Genomic DNA, 14912 nt, shown 5'->3' with positions numbered 1-14912 from the left:
TTTTTCAGACCTGGAGGTTACTACTTGTAAATACGTTGGAGTCTCATACACATATTTAAATGAAAACTTGTTAGTTAACAGATTTGAAGCAGTGGAAATTGTAACCACTCAAAGACATTTAGAACAGCGACAGGTCCCCAGCTCTAATCTGTTTCTTTGTTTTGTAAGCTGGTGCAGACCCAGGACGTGCTGGAGACATTACATCTCACGGCGGGGCTGAGCACCCTGATACCACACCTTCACTTTGGAAGAGGTGGAGTAGGTGGCTGGGGAGAGGGTGGTGCTGGGATCCCATATGTTTAAATAAAATGTCATTTAAAATTGCTTTGACTGCTGGCCCTTGCAACTCAGACGCTAATATATATGTGGATTTATCTTTTGTTGTTGTTGTTGTTGTTGTTCCTGAGTAATTAAGCTCCGGTCTGACGCATTAGACTTCCAAGGGAAGCTGCAGCTGTCAGGGAGTGCCATTGCCATATGGGAGGTGTAATTTGGCTGTAATAATGTTTAAGTAGGGCAGTCTGTGTGAAAACAACATCCACATAAAAACCAGGATCCATTGCAGCGTGGCAAATGTAATTGGTTTTAATGTTGGTGCTAGCTGATTTATGTGGAAAATACTGGGTAAAGTTCAGGTTTGAATGACAGTCAATGTCCCGTATACTTTCTGGGTTTTTTTTTTTTTTGACTGGCATTTTGTAAAGTTGAACAAGTAAATGAAAAGTATGTTAAGGATTAATAAAACAGTTGGAATAACTGCAAATGCTGAAATAATGTAATGATGCAACTGCTAGGAAGTTGAGGGTTAAATCGTTTTAGACACCATCTGCGGTGTAACTGTAATAGCTCTCTGGCATGTGAGAAGGAAGCGCCAAATGGTGAACGATATTAGTTTCAGGTGCACAGTACATACGATTGTGCTGAAGATACGTCCCATTACAAAGTGACTGAATGGTTCTTTTAACAGATTTATTTTTCAGGTAATTAACAGTCATTTAAACCTGACTAAAGCCCTAAAATAGATGCATTTTGTGAACCAAAAAGACTAATTCATGTAAAACATGAAAGTCACAAGACTGTGAAACCACATCACCAGAGAAAACCTGCTGGGACCAGACTGTACAAATCACGTTTCCATCCTGCCTTTTTTTTCTGTGTATCAGAGCAGCTGACAGTTAAAGCAAAAGCACAACTGGTTTCAGTTCCTTAAACCAAAGACAGTGTAAACATGTTTAATGGTATGAGGTCCAAAAGTCATTGAAGCTAGATGATAACGGAAATCTTTTTCTGGGTCATGTGACAGTGATTTTTACAGGGTTTTTTTTAGTAGAAAAGTCCAATTTAAGCTCAGTTATAAGTGAAAGAGCAATTTGAAGCTGCTCACTTCAGTACTGTAAAATAATGAGTTGCAGCTGTTGTAATCTCTTCATGCAGGAAATGGTAAGAAATGCAAACATTGATTAATTAACTCAAGAGTAAGTGAAAAGACTGATGGATTTGAGAGAAGTTTCGTTCGTTTACATGAAGAAAAAGATGTAATACAACGTTTTTTTCAGACATTGTGTTTCTGTTGGCTTCATCCGAACAATCACCATGTAGTAGAGAGTTTACTGCTGGATGTGAACAGGCTGGGATGACATCCGACACCTCAGGTGTTGCACTAGACTGTGGTGGTGACGGGAGAACTGAGCCAGAAGGTGAACGTTTTGATTTACTAGTCGATCTGCATTCCAGATCTCAGAAACGTTGAGTAGTGAAGAAATCACAGACGCAAGCAGCAGAAATGAGTTTCTCCTGAAGGGTTCAGTCTTTGAGATACGGTGAAGAGTTTGAGTGGCAACCATACAGAGAGCATCAACAACTTTGCATATATATGGTTGGTTTTGTGCATGACTAGTGGTTTGAATTAGATTTTGGGGGGGGTTGTGTTGTGCTTGTTTTTTTGTTTGTTTTGTGTTTTGTTTTGTTTTGTTTTTAGCTCTGCTCTCAGCAACCAGAAACATAAACACTCTTAGCACTGCAAAGCCCAAAGATCTCTAAAAGCTTTGTATTATGAACAAATCGTTATAAAATCTAACTCAACAATGTAAATCCACAGCCTGATGGAGCTTATTCTGCTTTACTATGTTGTTCAAAAAAAGAAGCAGACGATTGTCAGAATTTTTATTATGTCTACAAAGACTTGGATGCTTTAGAAAATCGCTGAGGTTTACTCCCTGAGAGGAGATTGCCATTTCTTTACCTTCTTCATCTTCTTTTCTACAGATGCAGTGATGCTTTTAACCTCCACACAGTGACTCCACATCACCAACACCAGCCTCGCTTCCAGCTCCAATGATCTTCCACCTCTGACTCTTTCCTAAAATTGACCAGTAGGTGGGGCCAGCCCTGCCCAGGTGGGGTGGCCAGCGATGGAAGGCCGACGTGGTGGAGGCAGCAGCAGCGGTAGCTACTCACAGATCCCTGTCAGAACAGGCATGGGGTCTGTCAACTCCCCGGCCGTTTCTGTGAGATTGGAGGCGTACGACATCGGAGAGAAGAAATGCATCTCGGATGTGAGGAGGACTTTCTGCCTCTTTGTCACCTTTGACCTCTTGTTCATCACCATGCTCTGGATCATAGAACTCAATGTAAGTCTGTGTTTGTAGTGGCTGTGACAGCAGTTTTGTTTTCTTATTAGATATCTGTAGTAATAAAGTTTTTACAGCAATGTAAAACCACACGAGATTAAGATATATCACCAGACAGTGAGCCTTTTTGACTGAGTCAGCCTACTCGGGAGAAATTTATTGGATGCATCTGCTGTCTTCTATGTATTTTGCTCAAGAAAAAACTAAAACTGAAGATGATTTTATTATTTCCCAGAGATTAAAGGGTTATTTAAAAGTAAAGTTAAACAAAGTCAGGAAAGATAAAACGCTAGTATTGAAGTTTTTAAAAAACTCCAAAGTAGGTGAAGCCGTTAAAAGGCCAGGCTCAGAGCCTTTGGTTTTGCTTTTTTGTGGAAAAACATTTATTGTTCTTTTAGAGCAGGGGTGTCAAACTCAAATACACAGTGGGCCAAAATTCAAAACTGGAACAAAGTCGCGGGCTAACGTTAATATTTATTGAAATATATTTATTCCTCCAGATATAAGAATGAATCTTTTCTTATGGACTCAAACACGTTTTGCTGAAAACTGAATATGGAACAAGCAAAGCTTAATACTAAACAATATATATATTAGCTGTATAATACCAGTAGGCCAGCTCTGATAGTAATTTGGTATGGCTTCGCGGGCCAAATGTAAGTAGGCTGCGGGCCAAATTTGGCCCGCGGGCCAGAGTTTGACACCTATGTTTTAGAGCATTTAGAGTTGTTTCTTTCAGCTTGTGGTGGACTTTCGGATTGACAGTATCATTCCTATCTGCTTTTACTTTTGTGCCTGATCGGTACGATTAACAGCAGTCAGCTTGACGCACAACTGAACTGAATAACAAAAATAAACACACCGTAGATTTCTGATGCACTGAATCACTTTGGAGGAAAAATGAGTTTCCTCTGCTGACTGACAGTTATTGTTTGTTGAGCTCAGTTGTATGAAAGTTCAGAGGAACTCATGAGTAGCCACCGATTTGTACACAACTGATAGCAAAGTGTGGAATATGGCATTACATGTGAACAAAGGTTTAAAGCTGGTGAAGAATGCACGTTCCTTATCTGTACAGACTTTTTCTTAACTAAACTATCAAGTGGTTTAGTTGGTATCGTGGTTTACAGTGGTTCGCCTACCAGGTGAAAGATCCCAGAAGGAGACGCTTATCCCATTGGGTTTGGTTCAGGAAAGGCATCTACCTGCTGTGGTGACTTCTTGTGACAAGGGAGAAGTAATACCATTACTTCTTCCTGTTCACAATTTTTATCTTTGTAACAACAAATCATTGAGTAATAAAACCAGCTGCCTTTTCAGTTAGTCTCTCATCCAGTGGTTCAGCGCAGGCTTGCCGCTGCTAAAACTAAACAGAGCTCCAGTCACATTGGCCATATTTGTCACATGACGTAGGACTCCAGTAGAGAACGTAATTTAACTCTTTCTGCACCGCTAGGCGAATGAGACGTTGACAGATCGTTTTTTTCTTTCTATCGGGTTTGTTTTTCTTTCAAATTATTGGTGGGGACAATTCAATAATCGCTGGATATTGGTGGGGACATGTCCCTTCCGTTAATGCCAAATCTACGCCCTTGGACTGAAGAGTCGTTTAGCTTCTAGTTTGCTGCCAACAGTGTAGTGAAACATTTAAGCTGTACATGAAAGTTAATGGGTAATTATGATGATCTTTACCAAAAAGATTTTAAATGAAAGAAAAAATAAAGGGCATGAAAACTGATTCTTATGTCTACTGTGTATCTTCAGTGTGAATGTTGAGTTAAATTTGAGTGTCTGCATTTAAAGCACATATTAATGTATTGTTTCGAAATCCATGGTGGTACACAGGAAACATTACTAAAGAATGTAGAATTAGAACACTATCTGTATTTGTTTTTTAAATAGTTTTACATATATTTTACTATTTAAAAAAATAATCAAGAAATCAAGCTTGCTGCCTGTCTTGTACAGTAATTTCATTTGAACATAGGTTTGATTTAGTGGAGTCAGTTGTTCCCATGCATCATTCTGTAAGTGTGAGAATGAACTAAGATTAGAAAATGTCAAAATATAAAGTTTGATTTATTTTTATTCATCACAGCATCCTAAACTTTGCTGAACTTTTTGAAATTTAAAATGAACTCACTGAGTGTTGACTGTCACATTTCAAAGCACCAAGTAAAGATAAACTATTAAACTTTAACTGGGTCAGACTTGTTACTGCATGATGTAATCACACATACCACACCCTGCATCATGTGATTGGCTCTTGGTCGCTCTGTAAGAATATATCTCTCTTCACAGATGTGTCTGTATCAGGATGGGTCTGAAGGTGAACAAGAGCAGAGATCTGTTTCCCTTCAGAGCACAGAGGTTGTTTCTGTTCAGAGGAAGTGAAACTGTCTGACAGTCACTGAGAGACGGTGAAACGGCACAGCACATGAATCAAATGGACCAAACAAAATTCTGCTGTTCAGTCTGTTTGGATCTACTGAAGGATCCGGTGACTATTCCCTGTGGACACAGCTACTGCATGAACTGTATTAAAAGCTTCTGGGATGAAGAGGAAAAGAAGAAAATCTACAGCTGCCCTCAGTGCCGGAGGACTTTCAAAGCGAGGCCTGTCCTGGAGAAAAACACCATGTTAGCAGATTTAGTGGAGGAGCTGAAGAAGACTGGACTCCAAGCTGCTCCTGCTGATCACTGCTATGCTGGACCTGAAGATGTGGCCTGTGATGTCTGCACTGGAAGAAAAATGAAAGCCTTCAAGTCCTGTTTATTCTGTCTGGCATCTTACTGTGAGAAACACCTTCAGACTCATTATGATTCACCTACATTCAAGAAACACAAGCTGGTGGAGCCCTCCAAGAAGCTCCAGGAGAACATCTGCTCTCGTCATGATGAGGTGATGAAGATGTTCTGCCGTACTGATCAGCAGAGTATCTGTTATCTCTGCTCTGTGGATGAACATAAAGGCCACGACACAGTCTCAGCTGCAGCAGAAAGGACTGAGAGGCAGAGAGAGCTGGAGGTGAGTCGACAAAACATCCAGCAGAGAATCCAGGACAGAGAGAAAGATGTGAAGCTGCTTCAACAGGAGGTGGAGGCCATCAATCAGTCTGCTGATCAAACAGTGGAGCACAGTGAGAAGATCTTCACTGAGCTGATCCATCTCATCCAGAAAAGAAGCTCTGATGTGAAGCAGCAGATCAGATCCCAGCAGGAAACTGAAGTGAGTCGAGTCAAAGAGCTTCAGGAGAAGCTGGAGCAGGAGATCACTGAGCTGAAGAGGAAAGATGCTGAGCTGAAGCAGCTCTCACACACAGAGGATCACATCCAGTTTCTACACAACTACCCCTCACTGTCAGCACTCAGTGAGTCTACAGACTCATCCAGCATCAATATCCGTCCTCTGAGCTACTTTGAGGATGTGACAGCAGCTGTGTCAGAGGTCAGAGATAAACTACAGGACATTCTGAGAGAGGAATGGACAAACATCTCACTGACAGTCACTGAAGTGGATGTTTTACTGTCAGATCCACCAGCAGAGCCAAAGACCAGAGCTGGATTCTTAAAATATTCATGTGAAATCACACTGGATCCAAACACAGCACACAAACAGCTGTTATTATCAGAGGGGAACAGAAAAGTAACATTAATGAATCAACAACAGTCTTATTCTGATCATCCAGACAGATTCACTGGATGGCGTCAGGTCCTGAGTAGAGAGAGTCTGACTGGACGTTGTTACTGGGAGGTGGAGTGGAGAGGGGGAGGAGTTCGAGTAGCAGTCGCTTAGAAGAATATCAGCAGAGCAGGGAGTGTGAATGAGTGTGTTTTTGGATGGAATGACAAATCTTGGTCATTAAATTGTAACAACAACAGTTATACATTTTGGTACAACAACATCCAAACTCCTGTCTCAGGTCCTCGTTCCTCCAGAGTAGGAGTGTACCTGGATCACAGAGCAGGTATTTTGTCCTTCTACAGCGTCTCTGAAACCATGACTCTCCTCCACAGAGTCCAGACCACATTCACTCAGCCGCTCTATGCTGGACTGTTGCCTTATAATGATGGAGACACTGCTGAGTTGATTAAAGTGAAATAGACTGAAGTCTTTCATATTGTGGGTTTAAATCTGTAGTTTAGTTTCATTTTATTCTCTCTCCATCATTTCTTTTTTTTTTTTTTTTTTTTTTTTTTTGTTTGTTTTTTTTTGTGTCCCGTTTGGATCTTTAGCCATCAGAATTGTTGTCTTAAGGCCAAGAAAGATGCCAAGCGGATTTATTTTACCAAGTGGATCATCGTGGCCTTGCCATATTGGTCCATTTGATTGACCTTTATTATAATTATGTATTTATTTTATTTTCGGTTGATACAAACGGGACAGACGTGACTGGGGGATAGGACAGGGAGAAAGAATGAAAGAAAGAGAGGGAGAGAAAGAAAACCAAAGGGGAGAAGAGACGGTGAGAAGGGGGGGAAGAAAGGAAAAAACAAACAAACAAACAAAACGCCTGGATCACCTGTATGGAGAAAAAAAACAGAAGAGAAAGCAAACAACAAAGAGCAACATAATAAAAACAGCACCATCACAATAAACTAGCTAGCAGTAGATAACAGTAGATACTAAATAATAAACGATATTGTGCAGCACGCAAGATAGACAGCGCACAATGCGCTTTGAGGCAGCAGCCAAGAAAGGTGTAGTCCGCGTCTGTGAACACCCGTGTGTACACCTGTGTGCATACCTGTGTGGATCAGCATGCTTGTATTCCAAAGGTTTCTCCATGTAACGATCTGCTAGGGAGTGTGGGGAGCCATAGCCCCGTCCACCAGGGTATGAAGCAGGTATGGAGGAGATCCAGGCCCCAGATATCCAGAGGCCCCAGAGTACAAGGACCCGAGGAGGACCACCAAAGGGGGGGGGAACCGTGCCACCCTCCTGGGAAGAGCTGAGTAGAGCCCCAAACGAGAGGTCACCCCGCAGCTACGGAGCAGAGGCCAGAGGGGGTTGCAGTGGCGTGCCCGCGGGCTCCGCCGGCAGCCAGCTGTGCCAGAGAGGACCGAGCTTCAGGCCCAGAGGCCAGAGGCCTGAGGGCATCCCACCCCCCGGAAGGAGCCCAGCCGGGCCACAGGCGCCCGGCCCCGCCAATCGGCCACCAGGAGTGAGCCGGTACATGCATGAGCGCCCAGCCCCAGATGACAAGGACCACCAACACACCAACGTCTAAGGGCATCAGCCACCGGCAGGGAGTGTGGTGAGGGGAGATAGGCCTCCGTACTTTAGAGGGCCTGAGATGTACCCAGAGAGGTTGAGTCTAAGACCCAACCTGACATATAGACACAGACAAACAGGCACACGCGGACACAGACGTGCATTCCCACCCCCATATGCACAACCAAATACTCGGCACTCACCCAACGTGTAGACAGACACAAATAGACACTGCACAGACAGTCGCACTCCCCAAACATACTCTATATCCCAGGTCCAGGTACCCCCACCCCCAGAGGGGCAAGCCGCACCTAGACCCAGGAGATGTAACCCTTCTCTCTGGGGTGGAGGCAAGCGGACCACCTCCTTATCTGCAGTAGCAGGGAGGCCCCGCATCCCAGACCCCAGTCTGACGGCCAGCACCTCCTCCCAGCCCCCCAGCCCTGGCGGCTAACAGAACCAGGTATTTTGTCCTTCTACAGCGTCTCTGAAACCATGACTCTCCTCCACAGAGTCCAGACCACATTCACTCAGCCGCTCTATGCTGGACTGTTGCCTTATAATTGTGGAGCCAACGCTGAGTTTGTTAAAGTGAAATAGACTAAAGTCTTTCATATTGTGGGTTTAAATCTGTATTTTAGTTTCATTTTATTTTCTCTCCATCATTTCTGCACAGAGATCAGCTGTCAGTCAAACATTATGGGTGGTACCTCCACATCTTCTAGTTGTTCTCTTGATGTTTCTGAGTTTTTAAAGGAGATCTTTCCTGTGACTGTTTATGGAGGCTATCACTGCTCATCATCATTTTGATTTACTAAAATATTTCTCCACATGAAAATGTAAACTTCTCTATCCTCTAAATGTTTCTGGAATATTTGTATTGAAAAATGTCGACATTTCTCTTCATGAGTATGGCAGACCATGTGTGTGTGTTTGTGTTTGTTTTTGTCAAAATCATCAAACAAATGAGGAAAAACTGTGATTTGAATGAATGAATTCATATATTGTGTTGATGTTTTATTGTGTGAATAAACTGGAAGGTTTGACTATAAATCAAACTTTGAACAAAGTCTTTTCTTCTGTCTTCATTCCAGGATCTCACTCAAATCTGATGCAGAAAATATGAAACTAATCTGAGAGAATAACTGAAGCAGTTTTCCTCCTGAAGCATCACAAAGTTCAGAGTTCATGTTTAGAGCAGAAGATTCAGCAGTCGCTCTGTGACCTTTCAACTTTCTTCACTAAAACAGCTTCATTACAGAGAAACAAGTCACATTTTCTTGATGTTCTAAAATGTTTTTAATGGTCCTTGAATGCAGCATCAGTGTCGCAGGTTTAAAAGGTCACTTTCTGTTGTGTTCAAAGATTTCCTTCAGATATGGTCTTTAATCAGTAAAGCCAGTGATACAGCAGTGTCATTAGCTGTGTTATTGGCACCAGGCTGTGTTTATGTATGTATTTAATTCTGTCTGAGGATGTCTTCAGCATGAAATGATCATTTGCTCAGCTGCTGTGTCTCATCTCTTATCAGACATTGGTTGGAACAGAGTTTTGTTGCTGACCATCTGACAAGAGGGTGAAGAAAAGCTTCAGGCTTCCTTTGGACACTATGTTGGACAGAAGTCTCCACAAAAATGACTCAGAAACACAAATATTATTAATGAAAGTCCAAATTTCAAAAAGGGGTCATACATGATCCTGAGAAATGTCCTTGAACATTTGAACATGAGTCAGAGGGTTGTCAGGTTTCTACACTGCATCGTGGCATCAAGCCTGAGATGTCTGTGTAAACAAGTATGGAGGACACAAATGCACAGACGCAGTCGAGCTGTTTACTGCTGATGAGGAAGGAAAATAGTCTGTTGGATATTAAAGCAGCATTTATTAGAGTAAGAACAGATACTTGTGTCCTTCATTTGATCCCCGTCAATTTACAGAAGACTTACTTAAGGACCCTTTGACTTCTAACATACAGCTGCATGTTTACAATTTTATTATTTATTTATTGATTTCTAGCAAAGCGAGACTTTACTGATTAAAGACATATAATCAGACATATTACTGTTACTCTCTGAAAAAGACTCACATAAAGCAGATTTATCACAAGCAAACATCAAGACACATCCTTCATGGCTTAAAGTTGCAGTGGGACTCTTTCACCATCTGGTGGTTGTAACAGTTATGACAACTGTTCCTGCATATATGTCCCTCCTCAGTGTGAAGAAGACTGGACTCCAAGCTGCTCCTGCTGATCACTGCGTGTTCCTCCTGTGTCTAAAATCTATTTCCATTATGAATCAGGAAACTGTTTGCACCAATCATAAAGGCAATAAAATACGTCACACACTAAGAAATAACAAAAAGGAATTGTGGATTTCAAGGAGATTTTTCCCTCGTTTTTTGAAATCATAAGAATACAAACTAATGCAAGACTGTCATGTTTTCATAAGTTTGTAGAGACACTGTTCTGTTGTATTCTAGGACATCAGTCACTTTTTAAATGCATGCTACTCCTCCTCATCATTATCATCATCATCAGCACCCATGACCTCCTTTTAGTCTTTGTTTTGTTATTTTTCAGAGTTCAGGAGACGTTCTTATGGGATTTCCACAGTGTACAAGTACTGTTTAGACCCTTTACCTAAAAGAAAAGAGTAAAGTACAAAGTAGATTTACTCACTGCAGGAAAATAATGCCTCAATCTGATATATTGTCTTATATGACAAACTGAAAGTGATGCATCAAAGTGTAAGCAGCATTTTCCTGTTACAGCTGGTCTAGATGGAACTGATCTGATCTCCTTTATGTACAGGTAGATATCCAGTGGGTTTGCTAAGGGTCACAGATGAGGGGCTGTGTGAGATGTTTAATGGGAAAGGAAATAAAACCATTGTTCCAGACCTGCAGCTAAGATACTCGAGTATCTTCAAATATGAAGCTGAGTATTACTTCCATACTTTCCTCCACTGCTGATGACCTTGTTACCTGCTGCTCCCTGTTAATGATCAGCCTCAGTTCTGATAGTAAACTGTTGGCTCTTGTTCTGTCAGGTTGTTGCTCAGTGACGTCTTGTTTTCATTTTCCTTCTTCTTCAAATGTGCCTTTAACTCTTTGCTTTTGTTTCTGCTTCAAACACCAAATGATACACGTGCTGCACCTCTGATGGTTTGTCAGAGAGCAGAACAATTTACATTACAGAGAATATTTTACAGTTGAACATAAACTTTCACTTTTTTCCTCTAAAGTGTGCTCACTGGTTTTTCCAGCTGCTGTGAGATGTTTCTGCCTGACTGTAAAGATGGAAATAAACACAGATGGAAACACTGAGTCAGAGTGTTGCTGCTGGTTAGTCAGTATATTAACAGAACATGGTTCATAAAACTGCTCCTACAACTGTTTTTGAATCATTTTTAAAGACACTTTATTGATTAAACTGATCAAAATATAAAACAACATCCATCCATCCATCCATTCGCTACCGCTTATCCTTTTCAGGGTTGCGGGGGGTGCTGCAGCCAATCCCAGCTGTCATAGGGCGAGAGGCGGGGTACACCCTGGACAGGTCGCCAGTCTGTCACAGGGCTAACACACAAGGACAGACAACCATTCACACTCGCACATTCACACCTAGTGGCAATTTGGATTATCCAATTAACCTATCCCCACAAACTGCATGTCTTTGGACGGTGGGAGGAAGCCGGAGTACCCGGAGAGAACCCACGCAGACACAGGGAGAACATGCAAACTCCACACAGAAAGGAGTTTGCAGTTGTCATAACTGTTACAACCACCCGGCCTGATGGTGGAATTGAACTCAGGACCTTCTTGCTGTGCCACCGTGCTGCCCAATACAAAACAACATATTAAACATAAATATGTGCCAGTTACCAGAACTTATATGTGGTTTCACTGAGGTTTAATTATGCTCAGTTTATCAATACTGCCATGCTGAAAATAAATTAAATAAATCGAAATATACAGGGAGTGCAGAATAATTAGGCAAATGAGTATTTTGTCCACTTCATCCTCTTCATGCATGTTGTCTTACTCCAAGCTGTATATGCTCGAAAGCCTACTACCAATTAAGCATATTAGGTGATGTGCATCGCTGTAATGAGAAGGGGTGTGGTCTAATGACATCAACACCCTATATCAGGTGTGCATAATTATTAGGCAACGTCCTTTCCTTTGGCAAAATGGGTCAAAAGAAGGACTTGACAGGCTCAGAAAAGTCAAAAATAGTGAGATATCTTGCAGAGGGATGCAGCAGTCTCAAAATTGCAAAGCTTCTGAAGCGTGATCATCGAACAATCAAGCGTTTCATTCAAAACAGTCAACAGGGTCGCAAGAAGCGTGTGGAAAAACCAAGGCGCAAAATAACTGCCCATGAACTGAGAAAAGTCAAGCGTGCCGCTGCCAAGATGCCACTTGCCACCAGTTTGGCCATATTTCAGAGCTGCAACATCACTGGAGTGCCCAAAAGCACAAGGTGTGCAATACTCAGAGACATGGCCAAGGTAAGAAAGGCTGAAAGACGACCACCACTGAACAAGACACACAAGCTGAAACGTCAAGACTGGGCCAAGAAATATCTCAAGACTGATTTTTCTAAGGTTTTATGGACTGATGAAATGAGAGTGAGTCTTGATGGGCCAGATGGATGGGCCCGTGGCTGGATTGGTAAAGGGCAGAGAGCTCCAGTCCGACTCAGACGCCAGCAAGGTGGAGGTGGAGTACTGGTTTGGGCTGGTATCATCAAAGATGAGCTTGTGGGGCCTTTTCGGGTTGAGGATGGAGTCAAGCTCAACTCCCAGTCCTACTGCCAGTTTCTGGAAGACACCTTCTTCAAGCAGTGGTACAGGAAGAAGTCTGCATCCTTCAAGAAAAACATGATTTTCATGCAGGACAATGCTCCATCACACGCGTCCAAGTACTCCACAGCGTGGCTGGCAAGAAAGGGTATAAAAGAAGAAAAACTAATGACATGGCCTCCTTGTTCACCTGATCTGAACCCCATTGAGAACCTGTGGTCCATCATCAAATGTGAGATTTACAAGGAGGGAAAACAGTACACCTCTCTGAACAGTGTCTGGGAGGCTGTGGTTGCTGCTGCACGCAATGTTGATGGTGAACAGATCAAAACACTGACAGAATCCATGGATGGCAGGCTTTTGAGTGTCCTTGCAAAGAAAGGTGGCTATATTGGTCGCTGATTTGTTTTTGTTTTGTTTTTGAATGTCAGAAATGTATATTTGTGAATGTGGATATGTTATATTGGTTTCACTGGTAAAAATAAATAATTGAAATGGGTATATATTTGTTTTTTGTTAAGTTGCCTAATAATTATGCACAGTAATAGTCACCTGCACACACAGATATCCCCCTAAAATAGCTAAAACAAACTAAAAACTACTTCCAAAAACATTCAGCTTTGATATTAATGAGTTTTTTGGGTTCATTGAAAACATGGTTGTTGTTCAATAATAAAATTATTCCTCAAAAATACAACTTGCCTAATAATTCTGCACTCCCTGTATATGTTTAAGTAAACCAGTTCAATCCAGGCCACCAAGATTCTGACCGTGTGTGTGTGTGTGTGTGTGTGTGTGTGTGTGTGTGTGTGGGGTGCAGGATGGGGGTATAATGAAGGTCGTCTTCATTACATAACCATATAAACACACATGGGTGATTTTAATATTGATATTTAAGTCATACAAAAGTTTGTTATGTTTTATTGATTGTTTGGCTTTATAATCCTCAGATTTACCCATTCTTATATTTTGCTTATTCTTATGTTATTGTATTGTATTTTTCACACCTCTGTTGCTTGTGAAGCTTGCACACAAGACACAAGAATTTCACTCGCATGTGCTTTACCAGGGTATCTGTACATGTGATTTGACAATAAAAAAGTTATTTGATTTGATTTGATTAGGTTTTTACTTGTGGGCAGTTTTCCAGCTGCTACTGTTTAATGTCTGCCTAGGAACAGAAAATTCACTTAGTATGGGAAGTTTGGTTAAGCTGGTGGAAAACAATACTTTTACACTTACCTTTTGGATAAGATTGTCTTACCTGAGTATTTTGCCCCTCTGTTGTTGCTTTATTGGGTTTCTTTGGCTCGATCTGGGATGGATGGTTGTAGGTGATGTCTGCCTCTCAGGTGCCCACAAGCCCACAGTAAACTCTTTTAAGACAGACATTCTTAATAATGGGCATCCTACCTTCCTTAGCCCCTGTGAAAACAAATTCTACATCAAAGACAAATACACAGAAAGCTGTCCTACATTCGAGAAGACACAAGTGGAATTAGGCAGACACATTTTCCAGCAAACAGTAGATGATGACAAAGCGGCTCTTTCAGTAGAAGATGCTTTGTTCCTGGAAATTATGCACAGAGACTTTACTAAAGATGAGGCGAACAATTGGGTAGCTCCACTCCCATTCCGCTCCCCCAGACAGCGTTTACCCAACAATAGGGACCAAGCCCTCAGTCACTTAATGTTGCTCTGCAAAACGCTGAAAAAGAAACCTGAAATGAAGGAACATTACATTGAGTTTTTAGACAAAACTTTCAGTAAGGGCCACGCTGAACCAGCTCTAGCTCTTGCTCCAGAACAAGAATGCTGGTATCTCCCTAGTTTTGGCATTTATCACCCTCAAAAGCCAGGAAAAATTAGGGTGGTTTTTGATTCGAGTGCGCAGTACAACAATGTTTCTCTACTAAAAGGGCCAGATCTCAATAATACTCTTGTGGGATTTCTGATGCGTTTCAGGTCTGACCCATACGCAGTCATGGCCGACGTGGAGCAAATGTTTTACAATTTCGTTGTCAGAGAAGACCACCGCAACTACCTTTGCTTCTTGTGGTTTGAATACCATAATCTGGATGCAGAAGTACAGGAATTCAGGATGAGAGTCCACGTATTCGGGAACTGCCCCTCCCCATCAGTGGCTATTTATGGACTGAAACAAACAGCGATGGAGGGAGAAAAAGAACATGGCAATGATGTAAGAGAGTTCACTGAACGCCACTTTTATGTGGATGATGGACTAAAATCATCTCC

The 14912-nt window shown here is 41.8% G+C and overlaps 1 pseudogene; it reads left to right on the top strand.

Annotated features, from left to right (window-relative positions):
* Positions 1 to 4940: 4940 nt before the first annotated feature.
* Positions 4941 to 6735, top strand: LOC146368892 (tripartite motif-containing protein 16-like; annotated as a pseudogene).
* The last annotated feature ends 8177 nt before the right edge of the window (positions 6736 to 14912 follow it).

Source organism: Perissodus microlepis, chromosome 18 (assembly GCF_051167445.1).
Source record: "Perissodus microlepis isolate ML-2025 ecotype Zambia chromosome 18, ASM5116744v1, whole genome shotgun sequence".
In the NCBI taxonomy this organism is placed as follows: domain Eukaryota; kingdom Metazoa; phylum Chordata; class Actinopteri; order Cichliformes; family Cichlidae; genus Perissodus; species Perissodus microlepis.
The sequence above is the reverse complement of the archived record's forward strand: the minus strand, read 5'-3'. Positions and strand labels throughout refer to the sequence as shown.